General features: G+C 44.4%; 1 long non-coding RNA gene across 1 annotated transcript; it reads right to left on the minus strand.

Moving 5' to 3' along the window:
- Nucleotides 1-224: 224 nt before the first annotated feature.
- LOC106999031 (uncharacterized) lies at nt 225-11,513 on the minus strand. Its single transcript, XR_003730634.2, has 4 exons — nt 11,093-11,513; nt 8,816-8,962; nt 5,943-6,033; nt 225-4,269 (listed from the first exon to the last, which is right to left on the minus strand). It is a non-coding gene; the product is annotated as an uncharacterized LOC106999031 (long non-coding RNA).
- Nucleotides 11,514-12,393: the final 880 nt, after the last annotated feature.

Genomic DNA, 12,393 nt, shown 5'->3' on the forward strand with positions numbered 1-12,393 from the left:
AAAGAATGCCTACCATATGATTCCATTCATACAACGCTGCAGAAAAGACAAACCCAGTCTATAAGAACAGAAAGCAGATCCATGGCTGTCTGAGGGTGGGCACAGACTGAGAAGAGGCACCACGGAGCCTCTTCAGGTGATGGAAATGTTCAGTATTTGAGTGTGGTGGTGGTGGTGGTTACACAAACATAGACATTTTTAATAAGTTTCTAAAAATTCATTGATTGGTACATCTAACATGGGTGTGTTTATTATACATAAATTAGACCACAATAAAGCTGATTTTGAGAAAACACACAGTCCTGACTCTCATGAAGCTCTCATTCTGGTGGAGAATACAGATATTAATACAGCCATTGTGTAAATAAATGCAAACTAATTATAACTGGGATGAGAGCTATGAAGGACATCTCATGGAGTTTGAGAGTGTAATAAGGACTTGGTCAATTCAGATTGATCAGGAACATTCTCCCGAGGGGTAACTTGAACCTGAAGCAGGCATGAACCAGGGAAGATGACTTGGGCCATGGGAACAGCATTTGCTAAGGGCCTGTGGCTGAAGGGGATCCTGTCAGAACCATTGAAAGAAGGGGCAATGAGGATGGAGTAGAAGGAGGGGAGTGGGGATGGAAGGGGATGCTTCCCCGGAGGTGAGCAGGGGTAGTGCATATAGAGATTCTTAGGCCCAGATGAAAGTCTGCATTTTTCTTGAGAGATGAAAGTCCACTGAAGTGTTTGAAGGGGTGGTGGTAAGGGAAACGAGTAGCGAAGTCGTTGGGACAACACCATGGAGTTAGTACTCACCTCTCCCTTGTTCTGGCTATAAGGTTCCTGAGATGAAAACCGAGCCTCAGTGACTTGTGTAGCCCCCAAAGAAATTTCAGCAGCACTGAATATAAAGTGATGCACAAGAACTGTTCTGAATGAGCAAATGAATGGATGAATTATCTGAGGTTCTGAATATGTGCTTATCCAAAGTCATCTGGTAAGTGATAAACTTAGACGAATTTAATTCTTCTCTCCAAACTGAAGACGTGATAACACAATAACATGTTGGGCAATATGGAGATACGGGCCTGTTATTCTCTGTGACCCATGAACTGCTGACCACACAGGGGACCCACTGCCAGGGAGCCAGTCAGAGTTCATCTCTTCCCCTGGCCCTTACCCTTACAGCATGTCCCTCAGCTACTCAGCCAAGACCCTCTGGGGGCCATCCCACCTGCCTAGTGGCCTTATTGTGCCAAGTGTCCTCTACACACACTTGAGATCCAGGTGTTGCCACCCACCAAGCTCGCTGAATGCACAATGTGCATTCTCATGCCTCTCTGCGGGTTCTTTCCTCTCCCTAAATTCACCTTCCTTTCTCAGATCCACTGGGAAACCACTGACTATGGCCTTGAAGACCCAACTCAAGTATCTGCTTTTTTGGAAGCCTTTTCTTTCTGCCTCACCCCATTAGCTACTACCTCATACCTGCCTCAGGTGCTGTACTTGCAACCTGATCCATTTACCTGTGTTCCTTCTTGTTCAAACACACAACCTTCTAGCACTCTTATCTGCACTGTTTTCTTCTCTGTACTCCTATTTCCTAGCTTGAGGCAGGATGAGGTGGTATGGGATGGGTTATGGTTGAGTTTAGGTTGATCCTTTAAAAAGACAGATGACCAAAGGGACAGGGAGAAACACTTTTACACTGCTGGTGGGAATGTAAGCTAGTACAACCACTATGGAAAACAGTGTGGAGATTCCTTAAAGAACTAAAAGTAGAACTCTCATTTGATCCAGCAATCCCACTACTGGGTATCCACTCAGAGGAAAATGCATGATCATACGAAAAAGATACTTGCACATGGATGTTTAGAGCAGCACAATTCGCAATTGGAAAAGTGTGGAACGAGCCGGCATACCCATCAATCAATGAGTGGGTAAAGAAATTGTGGCATATATATATATATACACCATGGAATACATCTCAGCCACAAAAGGGAATGAAATAATGGCCTTTGCAGCAACCCTGGGTGGAATTGGAGACCATGATTCTAAGTGGGAGGGGAATGAAAGATAAAACACTACACAATGGGTAGAGTGTACACTGCTCAGGTGATGGGTGCACCAAAGTCTCAGAAATCACCACTGAAGAACTTATTCATGGAACCAAACACCACCTGTCCCCCATAATCTATTGAAATTTTTAAAAAAGAAAAAATATATTAACTCTTTTCAAGGAGGTAACATTTCTGAATGATATGGAAGTCCGTAAACAGAATTTTCCCTCTGTTTGGGCCTCCACTGGTTGTGAATCAGTTTCCCCAGACTTTTAGCCCAAACCCTGGGCAGTTGGCTCACACCTCTTGGTTTTCATACTGAGATCCTTGGGGCTCTTCCCCACATGCTGCCGCTTCCCTGCGCTTTGTCCTCTGTTCATGACCTTCTACCCTCCAGCCAGGAAGAACCAGCACCCTCTGTGTAAGGAGGCAAATCCTGTCACATTCCCAGTGCAGAAATCTGCAGTAAGAGGTACATACTGGCTTGACTTCACGTTCCAATCTGAGGAAGCCTAATTGTGAAGGCGCTTTTTGGTTGTTTTAAATCTAACGTTGACCATGGAAAGCATAGGATTTTTTGCTTTTACACACTGCAGAAGTTTGGACAAAGTTGCAAAATCCTACAAGAAGGGATATTTTCTTCTTCTTCTCGTGTCCTTTGGAACAGATTCATTTCTCCTTTCATCTTTTAATGAAAATTTAGCTTTTCTTTCTGGCAAGACCTTAGGGTGAGGTTTAGAACAAATTTCAGTTAGGCAGAGAGAGTAAATGCAGTGTCTGGTTGTGGTAGAATCATTGGCTTTGGAATTAGATTAATGTGGTTTCCAATCCCAGCTCTGGCATATCTGTGAAAGCGTGACTTGCAGACAGGTGACCACAAACACCACAGCCATAACGACGATAACGTGCCTCATGCTGAGGTTGGACTATTTGCAAAGCACCTAGCTCAACCCCTTTAGGCTCAAGCTTCATTTAATCCTCACAACGACCCCAAGAGGTAGTTTACATTTACAGAAGAGGTGGGTAACTGAGGCTCAGGCCCAATATGGTTAAGAAATGGAAATGAGTTTCCCCCCAGGCGACGTAGCTTTGAAGCTGGAGCTCCCAGCCACTCTGACATATTGTTGTGTAATTATTGCTATTATTCTTGACAGACTAACCTCTCAGATAAGACCTTGCTACTTATATAATGCAGAACCTTCTCTTCCCAACTGGACTGTGATTTCTTTGATTAAAGTGTTTGCATCTCCTTCATCTCTGTATTTCTCATCCCCCCAATCCCAGTGGAAAGTGATTTGTACATTCTAGAGGTTCATGAAATATCAATTGACTGACATAAGTGGGCTTTGGAGAGCCCCCAGCTTTGGTTTTGCAACAGCAGACCTCTCTTTCCCTGTCTACTTGTCTTTTAAAAAATCGTCTTACATATGATTGACCCTTTATAAAGGTAAACATATCAAATGCAGAACATTCAGAAACTCTAATGAAGAAAAAAGTGATTTATAATTTCACTACCAAAAGGTATCATTTTGTCTGATGTCCTTCCAATCTGCCTGTGCAGAGATTTATGTTATTGCTCTTCACAAATGTGTATTTTTTACAGTAAAAATAGTACATTTGTACGTTAGGAATGGGGAAAAATACTGAAAAATAATACAAGTTACTCAGAATATCACAACCAAGAGTTAGGTGTTGTTAACATTCTGACACACGTGGACTTCACTTCATGTTCCAATCTCAGGGAGCCTAATTATGAAGGTGTTTGTTGAGTTATTTTCAGTTTAAAGTTGAATATGGAAAGTATAGGATTTTTTATTTATTCGTAATGGCCACATGATATTCCACTGTGTGACTGAACCAAAAATCATTTATCCAGTTCCAACTTGTTGGGCATGCAAATTGTTTTCAATCCGTCACTTTATACATACCAGTGAAATAAACATCCCTGCTGTTGCTGCTGAAGGATTCTCTGGTCACGGACCAGGGGTAGAGGTAACTGGAGTGGGCCCACATGGCTCTCGGACTCCACAATCTGAGTTTCATCTGCCTTCCCCTGTTGTTCTTTTCAGTAGGGGGTCTGCCTGCGTCACCTGTGCATCTGAGCCCATCCAATGCACTGGATTCATCTGGAGGATGAACAGGTTTCCGGCAAGGAACTGACTTTGTGGGTTCTCCTAGGAATCTCCTGCAACTTTTCTAGTGTGTTGGCTTCTGATTTCTTCTGTAGGTAGACACACAGAAATAGAGGGCAAAAAATAGAAAAAGAGACTTTTAAAACTAATTTATGCACATAAAAAACATTCCAACAGTTTAGAGAGAGCAAAAAAGAAAAAAGTCATCTCTCTCTCTCTTCCTCAGATGCCTTATTCCCTTCCTAGAGGCAGCTGTTGCCCACAGTTTCTCCTGTTTTCTTCCAGAAGAGTCTGCAGTCACCTCTCTATCCACTCACACAATCATCTCTATCCACCTATTCATTTGTTCAGCTATCTTTTTTCGATTTATGTATGTAACTAGCTATTGATCCACCCAGTCATCCATCTGTAGAAAAATCAGGAATGTTTAAATGAGTAGTTATCACAAATACAGCATTTCAGAGGGGGCTTTAGAAGGTAGGAGTGTGGGTCCCCAGCTCACCACCAACCCACTTTGTAACTTTGGCCAAGAGGCTCTGCTGCTCTCAGCCTGTCTCCTCCTGTGTAAAATGAGGCCGACAACACTCCCGGGGGCGGTGAATGTGCCCTGGAAAGTGGAGACATGGAGTGGATGGAAAGGCCTGGAAAGGCCCGTGGAGGGTGCTGCTCTCTGCTCAGGCCTGCAGTGAGGGAAGACCCAGCGTGCTTTTTCACTCAAATGAGGGGAGCAGAAGAGGGCAGAGGGAAGCGAGGAAGGTGAGGGAGTGCCCCCCTGGCTCCCCCACTGCCTGGTGGAAAGGACAGGGTGATGTTTCATAAACATTACCTCACGTGTTTTCAGGGAGATAAGGTGTTTAGTAAACGTTGTTGGAGGAGGACCTGGCCTGGAGAGTCATCCGCATGACCACCACCAGGACACACGGCTGCCTGTGCTGCCTGCTTGGACTGGCTTCAGGGGCCTCCAGCTCAGCTTGCCCAAAATACAGGAACCAGCAAGTGGAGCTGGCTTTATTTAGTGTAAATAGAGGCAAATACTCTCATGCTGAAGGACAAAGAGGTTATGCAGGAAGAGGGCCGGCAGCCTGCTCTGGTCAGGAGTCAAGGTCTATGGGCACCGGGAGCCCAGCACTTCCATGTGGGGTTCAACTCTCTGGAGCTGGGATTTGCCTCAGGGGTTCCATGTAGCGCAACCCCACAGGGAGGCATTGACATAAAATACCATGGGAGTGGTGCCCCTGGAGTTGTGTAGCAGGGTGCCTGGTGCAGGCACAAGGAAGTGGTCACCATTTGCTTACAGGGCTGACCATCTAGGATCCAAGGAAACCGGAAATGGCCACCAAGGCCGCTACCGTTCACCATTTACCCTCCTCTTAACCACAGGAGGGCCCTTGGCTGCATCAGGTTGGCACTGGGCAGTAATGGTGTATCCTTCCTTATCAGAGCAAGACTTCCCTCCATTCCCACACAGTCGAGTCAAGGGTGGCAGCAGCACAAGATGCTTTCCCTGAGCCAGTCCTCTCTGGACCCTTGCCAGGGAGCAGAAATGTCACAAATGTACCAATCTGAGCTCAATGAGGAATGTCTTTGCTAACTCTCAGGGCCCCTAGGCATGGACAATGGACCAGACCCCAACCTATTTTCTTTTTCAATTAATGTTCCCGACACATTAATAAATGAGGAAATTCTAATACAGATTTGCAAAAATCATGATACAATTGAAACTCTTGCATTTAACAATTTAATGCTTTCAACATATACTCACCCAAACACACTGACTTGGCAATGGTATCGAGTCTGAATTGGAAAGCCTTCATGAATATCAGGCCCAGGGCAAATTTCTCTTTGGCTCTACTCTGTCAAAGGAAATGAGAATTTAGCTTAGTAAGTGGTGCTGTCCTCCACGCTGGAGGAATGTGAGCAGAATGGATACCACTGAGGGAATCACTGCATAGGCCTGAAGCTATCTGGGAAATGTGAACTGCAGGACATCACCAGCACCAAGGTATATTTGGTTCTATATCTAGTTGTAGAGAGGTCCTGGCTGGACACGACAGGTCATGCCTGTAATCCCAGCACTTTGGGAGGCGGAGACGAGTGGATCACCTGAGGTCAGGAGTTCAAAACCAGCCTGGCCAACATGGTGAAACCCTGTCTCTACTGAAAATACAGAAAATTAGCTGAGCGTGGTGGTGCGCTCCTGTAATCCCAGCTACTCAGGAGGCTGAGGCAGGAGAATCGCTTGAACCCTGGAGGAGGTGGTTGCAGTGAGCCGAGATTGTGCCATTGCACTCCAGCCTGGATAATAACAGCAAGACTCCATCTGAAAAAAAAACAAAAAAATTCTTCCTGCTGAGCCGAGCTGACTTGGCTGTGAGCAGAGGCAGAGTCTGGGAGGCAGCCCACCCTGAGCAGCTTTCCTGGAACTGCATAGTGTTTGATGAAATGGATTGAAAACTCAATTTCCAGCTCAGTGCCAATTTGGGGTCAAATGATATATTTCACTTTTGTCAACGAGCTTTGTTTTTCTGAGCCTCAGTTTCCTTATCTGCAAAATGGGAGTGATACTTCCTGACTTGCGGGCCTGTAGTAAAAACTAAATAAGATAGTGTATGTCTGGACCAACTCAGCATCAGGCACACAGTTAGCACTCACATACGTGGCATGAGAGGTGCGAGGCACCCCCTGAACTAAAACACTAAATCAAAAAACAGATACGGAGCTGGGCATGGCAGCCCACGCCTGCAATCCCAGCTTCTCAGGAGACAGAAGCAGGAGGATCCTTTGAGCCCAGGAGCTTGAGTTCAGCCTGGGCAACATAGAGAGACTCCATCTCTAAAATAAAATAAAATAAAGTAAAATAAAATAAAATAAAATAGAATAAAATAAAATAAAATAATTAAAGAAAAACAGATACGAGGAGGAGCTCTTTCTGGCTTTCCCTCCTGGTTCCAATTCCACAGCTCTGGAATCTGCACCTGGCAGGCGCTTTAGCTCTGAACTCAAATGCCTGGCCTTATTCTGGCAGTGTTAGAAGCACAGGCTTGGGTTCTGGGGGATGAGTACAGGTAAGTGACCTCCCCTGGGATTTCACTGTGCTTCTGAGCACATACAGATAGACAGATAGTATCCTTATAATAATAACTATTATTTATGTGGCTCTTATTATTTGCTAGTTACTTTCTGTGTGCCCTTCAGCAAGCTACTTAACCTCTCTGAGCCTCAGATTCCTTATCTAGAAATCAGAGAAAATAATAATGCTTATTCAGAGTGATTGTGAAAGTAGAATTAGCTCATACATATAAAACAGAACAGTGCTTGATGCACAGTAAATTCAAAATGTAAATATAATTAACACTGTAAATACATTGAAACAATATAAAATTAGTTGTTATTTGCCAGGCACTGTGCTATACACATATGCATGATTCTCAGAACAACCTTCAAGGTATCTACTATTATTTTTTTTTTTTTTGAGACGGAGTCTCGCTCTGTCACCCAGGCTGGAGTGCGGTGGCCGGATCTCAGCTCACTGCAAGCTCCGCCTCCCGGGTTCACGCCATTCTCCTGCCTCAGCCTCCCGAGTAGCTGGGACTATAGGCGCCCGCCACCTCGCCCGGCTAGTTTTTTTTGTATTTTTTAGTAGAGACGGGGTTTCACCGTGTTAGCCAGGATGGTCTCGATCTCCTGACCTCGTGATCCGCCCGTCTCGGCCTCCCAAAGTGCTGGGATTACAGGCGTGAGCCACCGCGCCCGGCCTATCTACTATTATTATAATTCTCATACAACAGTGGAATAAACTGAAAAGTGAAGTAAATGTTGCCCTAGACCACTTGGCCAATAATTGGCACATCCAAAATTCAAAATTGATTGGCTCATTCCAAAACCAAGCTCCTAATTGTTATGTGCTTATTAGTGTGGAAGTAAGAGACTGTCAAATATTACTTCACACCCCCACTTCATTAGTTAAAAAATAGACAACCGTAACTGCAATGATGCCAACAATTACAAAACTCATCTCCACAGGACCCCTCTCAAGCTACAAGCAGATGGCATCGATCCTGACTTTGCTGCCATGAAATTCCCTCAAGAGAGCCCCACATCAGGGGTCCTGAGTTTGCAGACAGTCATTAGAGACATCCTTGCTTGGGAAACAGCTGCCCTCCACCCTGATTTCCCAGCTGGGGAAACGGGGCCTGGAGAGGAGACTCATCTGATCCCCTCCGTTTTATGCCGCTCCTTCCTCTTGCCCGTAACACCACACCATGGAGCTTTGCCTCTCGGGGCCTATTCATCTCAAATCCTTTTTCTGATTAGCTCACTGTGCTGCCCGCCACCGAGGTTCTCATCAGAGCACGCATGGGGCCTTGGCTATTTAAAAATTCGGTTAATTCGAGAAGCCTCTGCCATTGCCCCTGCCAGCACCAGGCTCACCCATGTTTGGCTTTTGCATTCTGTGCTTCCTAATCCCATTTCTGGGGCTTAATTATGATTACACAGCTTTATTATGTAGAATTGATTTTAAGTAATGGCCCTAATTAAGAGTGAATTTTAATTAAGCTTAATTCAGAGCCTGCCTCCGATTGCCAAAGATTTGCAGCCTGAGAAGAGGAAAGGCTGCCCGTGCACAAAACTCACACGTGACTTTGCTCTTCAAGCTGCTGGGATGTTGCAGCCAGATGGGTTTATACTATTTTCTGGCCTCAGGGTGCATTTCTTCACCAGGGTGCAGGGGGTATCAGCTCTAGTCCATCTTCCCTTCCATCCAGAAGCAAACTTGGAGCCCTGGCAATAAAAAAAACAGAAGTGGGGAGCCTGCAGCTTTGGGATGAATATCAATCACGCCACCCACCCTGTTGTAGAAAATGAAGCTCATTTGCTCTCTTCCAACTACTCATGAAACCCGTTCCACAGGTGAGAAAACCAAAGCTCAAGAAGGTCAGGACACACACAGTCAGTGAGGGCAGCGGGAGGATTGGAAATCAGCTGTGCTCCCAATACCTGTGCCCACTCTGTTCCAACACAGCCTTCCGGTAAGTGGCAATCATCTCTGACTTTGGCAGAAACCAACCTCCTTGAATTTCCTGCCTGACCACCTAAGCCACTGCTTCCCCAACTTTAGAGGCTCATATGCTGTGAAGGTGGGTCTTTTATGTAAAAGTGAAAAAAATCCCAAACCAACTTGTTTTCAAATCAAAATTTTATCCTACCTTTAAAACTACTATAAAGCAAAAGTTGTCATAAAAATGTTAAAAAAGAAATAAAACAATGTGATGAAATCCAAATCGGAAACTATTACCTTCTAAAGCCCTAAGAGAAAGGCTTGATCTGTCTGTCTTTAAAAAACAGAGATGAGAAGGTAGTTCGACACAACAGCACCAGACTGAGACTTCGTCCCTGATACGATCGGAAAGACCGAAAAGGAGTTGGAAAGACAATCATTGTGTCACTCTGTGATAGTGTTATTTAAAGTCGTGTCCAGGTGTCAGTTAAAATCGACTCTCCTTTGTCCAACACTTTCAGGGATACTGATCCAAACCAATTTAGCACAGGGTTCCGGGGACCTCTGAGTAATAATGCCCCTCAGCTGCCCCACAGAAGACAAGATTCTGGACAGAAATCCAGCTCCCCTAACCCACAGCCCTAGCCCAAGGACAAGACATGGGCATTCCTTTGGTGTTTCAAATAAAAACACAGTGAAATCAATATGTTCTCCAAGACTGGCTGGTGGAGGCTGTTCATCTGTGGAGGAGGGGACTGGCCATCCGGTTCCTGAATGCCTTTGCCGCACTAGAATGTTTTATGATTCTGAAGTTCCCACCTTAGAAAATCACCCACTAAGAAGCCAAGCTCTGAAAACGTTTTGATTTTTCTAGAGGGAAATGGAAAGTGAAAAATGGAATTCAATTACCTTGAAAATAAAAGGGGCAATTTCACTCACAAATGTTATACTTAAAAGCTCAATATGAAACAGGCATTCAAATAAGTCTCAGGCTAAGTTAAAAGAAAAAGGGGAAAAAGAGAAAATCATGTATTAATCCTCTTCCCTCTACTCCTTCTGACCAAGTGAGTCTTCCTTAGACTCAAAAAAGATAGATGGACTTAAAATGCGATTAAATAAGCATGTTATGACTTTAATAACCCAAGCCACAGAAGTTTTCTATTAAAAGTTGGGTATTTAGAAGACCCATTTGGTTAACCTAACCAGTCTAGTGACACAGAAACCGCCATGTGTGGGGAGCTCTTCTGAGCAGAGCTGAAGCAGAGACTCCCTACTTTTCTCTCAGGGATTTGGGGGTAAAGTTACCATCAGACCCTTCAGTTCAGCTGAAAACCCTGAGATACCCAATACACTCCCATTTTCTACATCTAGGAAACTTCACTAAAAGAGAGGGAAAGATAATAGCCTTGATTGAAATAGAAAGGAGTTACAGAAACTGACACCAAACAACATAACAGACATCATCATCCCATCATAGCCACGATGCACTCATTCTTTCTTTATGTCTTCATTCCTGCTAGGTCAAGGCAAGCCGTAGAAGTGGTTTTGTAACCAACATCATGGTTTCCCAAGGCAAATTTAGACAGCATATTTTCTCCTGCCACAAAAAAACTACAGCCAGACTCTCCAGTGGCTGAATTCCTATTCTGCAAGTTACCAGCTGTGGAACTCTGTGCCTCAGTTTCCCCATCTGTAAAATGGAGATAACAGTAGCATCTACCTCATAAGACTGCTGTAAATATTAAATGAGATAGTGCTTAGCACAATGCGTGGCACATAGCAAGCACTTGGTGGCCGATTAATGGTAAATACTAACCCTGGCTCGAGCTTACTGACATGGTTTATCTTAGCAGCTCCTGACTTGCCTGTTGAGAAAAAATGCTCCTACACTCAGAAGTATTCGGAAAACCTACAGCAAGGTGGTGAGAGACTCGACTCTCCAAACCTCTGAGGTGCTTTTCTGTCCTCATTCCAGTTTTCTGCCCATCCCATTGGCCAAAGAGCTCTAGCCAGAGCTGAAGCCAGTGCTGATCACTTTCCTGAAAACCTGGCTGGCGGAGATGGGACCGAATGTAGCACAGGGAAGAGGCGTGTGTTCAGACCGCTTCCTCTTGGAAATCCATTTTGACTGTAGATCCAAAGAAAATCCTTCCAGGCTTCTTGTGCACATGCCAAAACCTGCACACACGTATGCATTTCTTCCTCTCTGTGCATCTCTCCTGCACATCTGGGCAGAAGCCACTCTCTGCAGGTAGCATCTTGTGCATGTAGCTGTCTGGCCCTATGATAAAATGCATTGTTTCTCTCTGAGTGAAGCTTAATGCACCTCAACCTAGGGATTTATACTAAGCAATAAAATCCACAGGATAGAGAAATGCAAATAGATTGTAGAATATAATATTATCATTGTCAACATAAAAGACTTTTATTTACTGCCCCCCAAAAGAAAATACACCATAGTGTCATTTGTTTCAGGGGATGCAAAAAAGGTTTCAACAACTAACAGGGCATGTTTCTGAGCAAAATATACCCCGTATATAATGTTGGAACACATAATGTCAGTGGTCACTCGTGTGTCTGTGTTCTTGCAAACAAACCTGTGGAACTGAGTCATGGAAGGTCACTTCCAGCCTCCTCTCTGAGCCACTCGGCACCTACCTAGCTCTGTTCACAAACAAACCAGACAATCTAGACTTATTTGAAGGGAGAGGCCCTCTGAGGCAGGCCATACTCCAACAGCACATCTTAGAATGAGGCCTTTGAGCAGTTGCTGACTTGGCTTCCTGAGGAACTAAACAGAGTTGTGGTGGAGGTTGATTAAACGGATGGTCCATGCTGCTTTGGGCAAAGGGAAAACTTAAAGAGAAGATGTAGCAGAGCACATGGGAGGCAACAACTCCATCTTTTCTCTAGGAGGTATCCCTACAACTCCCCCTAAATGCTCAAGGTTGTTCTACCACCGCTTTTGTTGCACAGGATATTGACAACTTACAAGACCAATTATTTTCACTGATTGGTTTGAATGATAAGTCTGTTGTTTTGTGTAGGGGTTTGGCTATGATATCTGATCCAGTCCCAGCAATTGTTTCATTTCTGTCTATGAGGGCAAGATCTAAGTTTATAAGGCTTAAAACAGCCATAATTACCTGAATGACATTTTATGTGAAAAATATATTCTAACTGGTTCTCCCAATAGCCCCAGGAAATATACCCT

Source organism: Macaca mulatta, chromosome 6, assembly GCF_049350105.2.
Source record: "Macaca mulatta isolate MMU2019108-1 chromosome 6, T2T-MMU8v2.0, whole genome shotgun sequence".
NCBI classification, from domain to species: Eukaryota; Metazoa; Chordata; class Mammalia; order Primates; family Cercopithecidae; genus Macaca; species Macaca mulatta.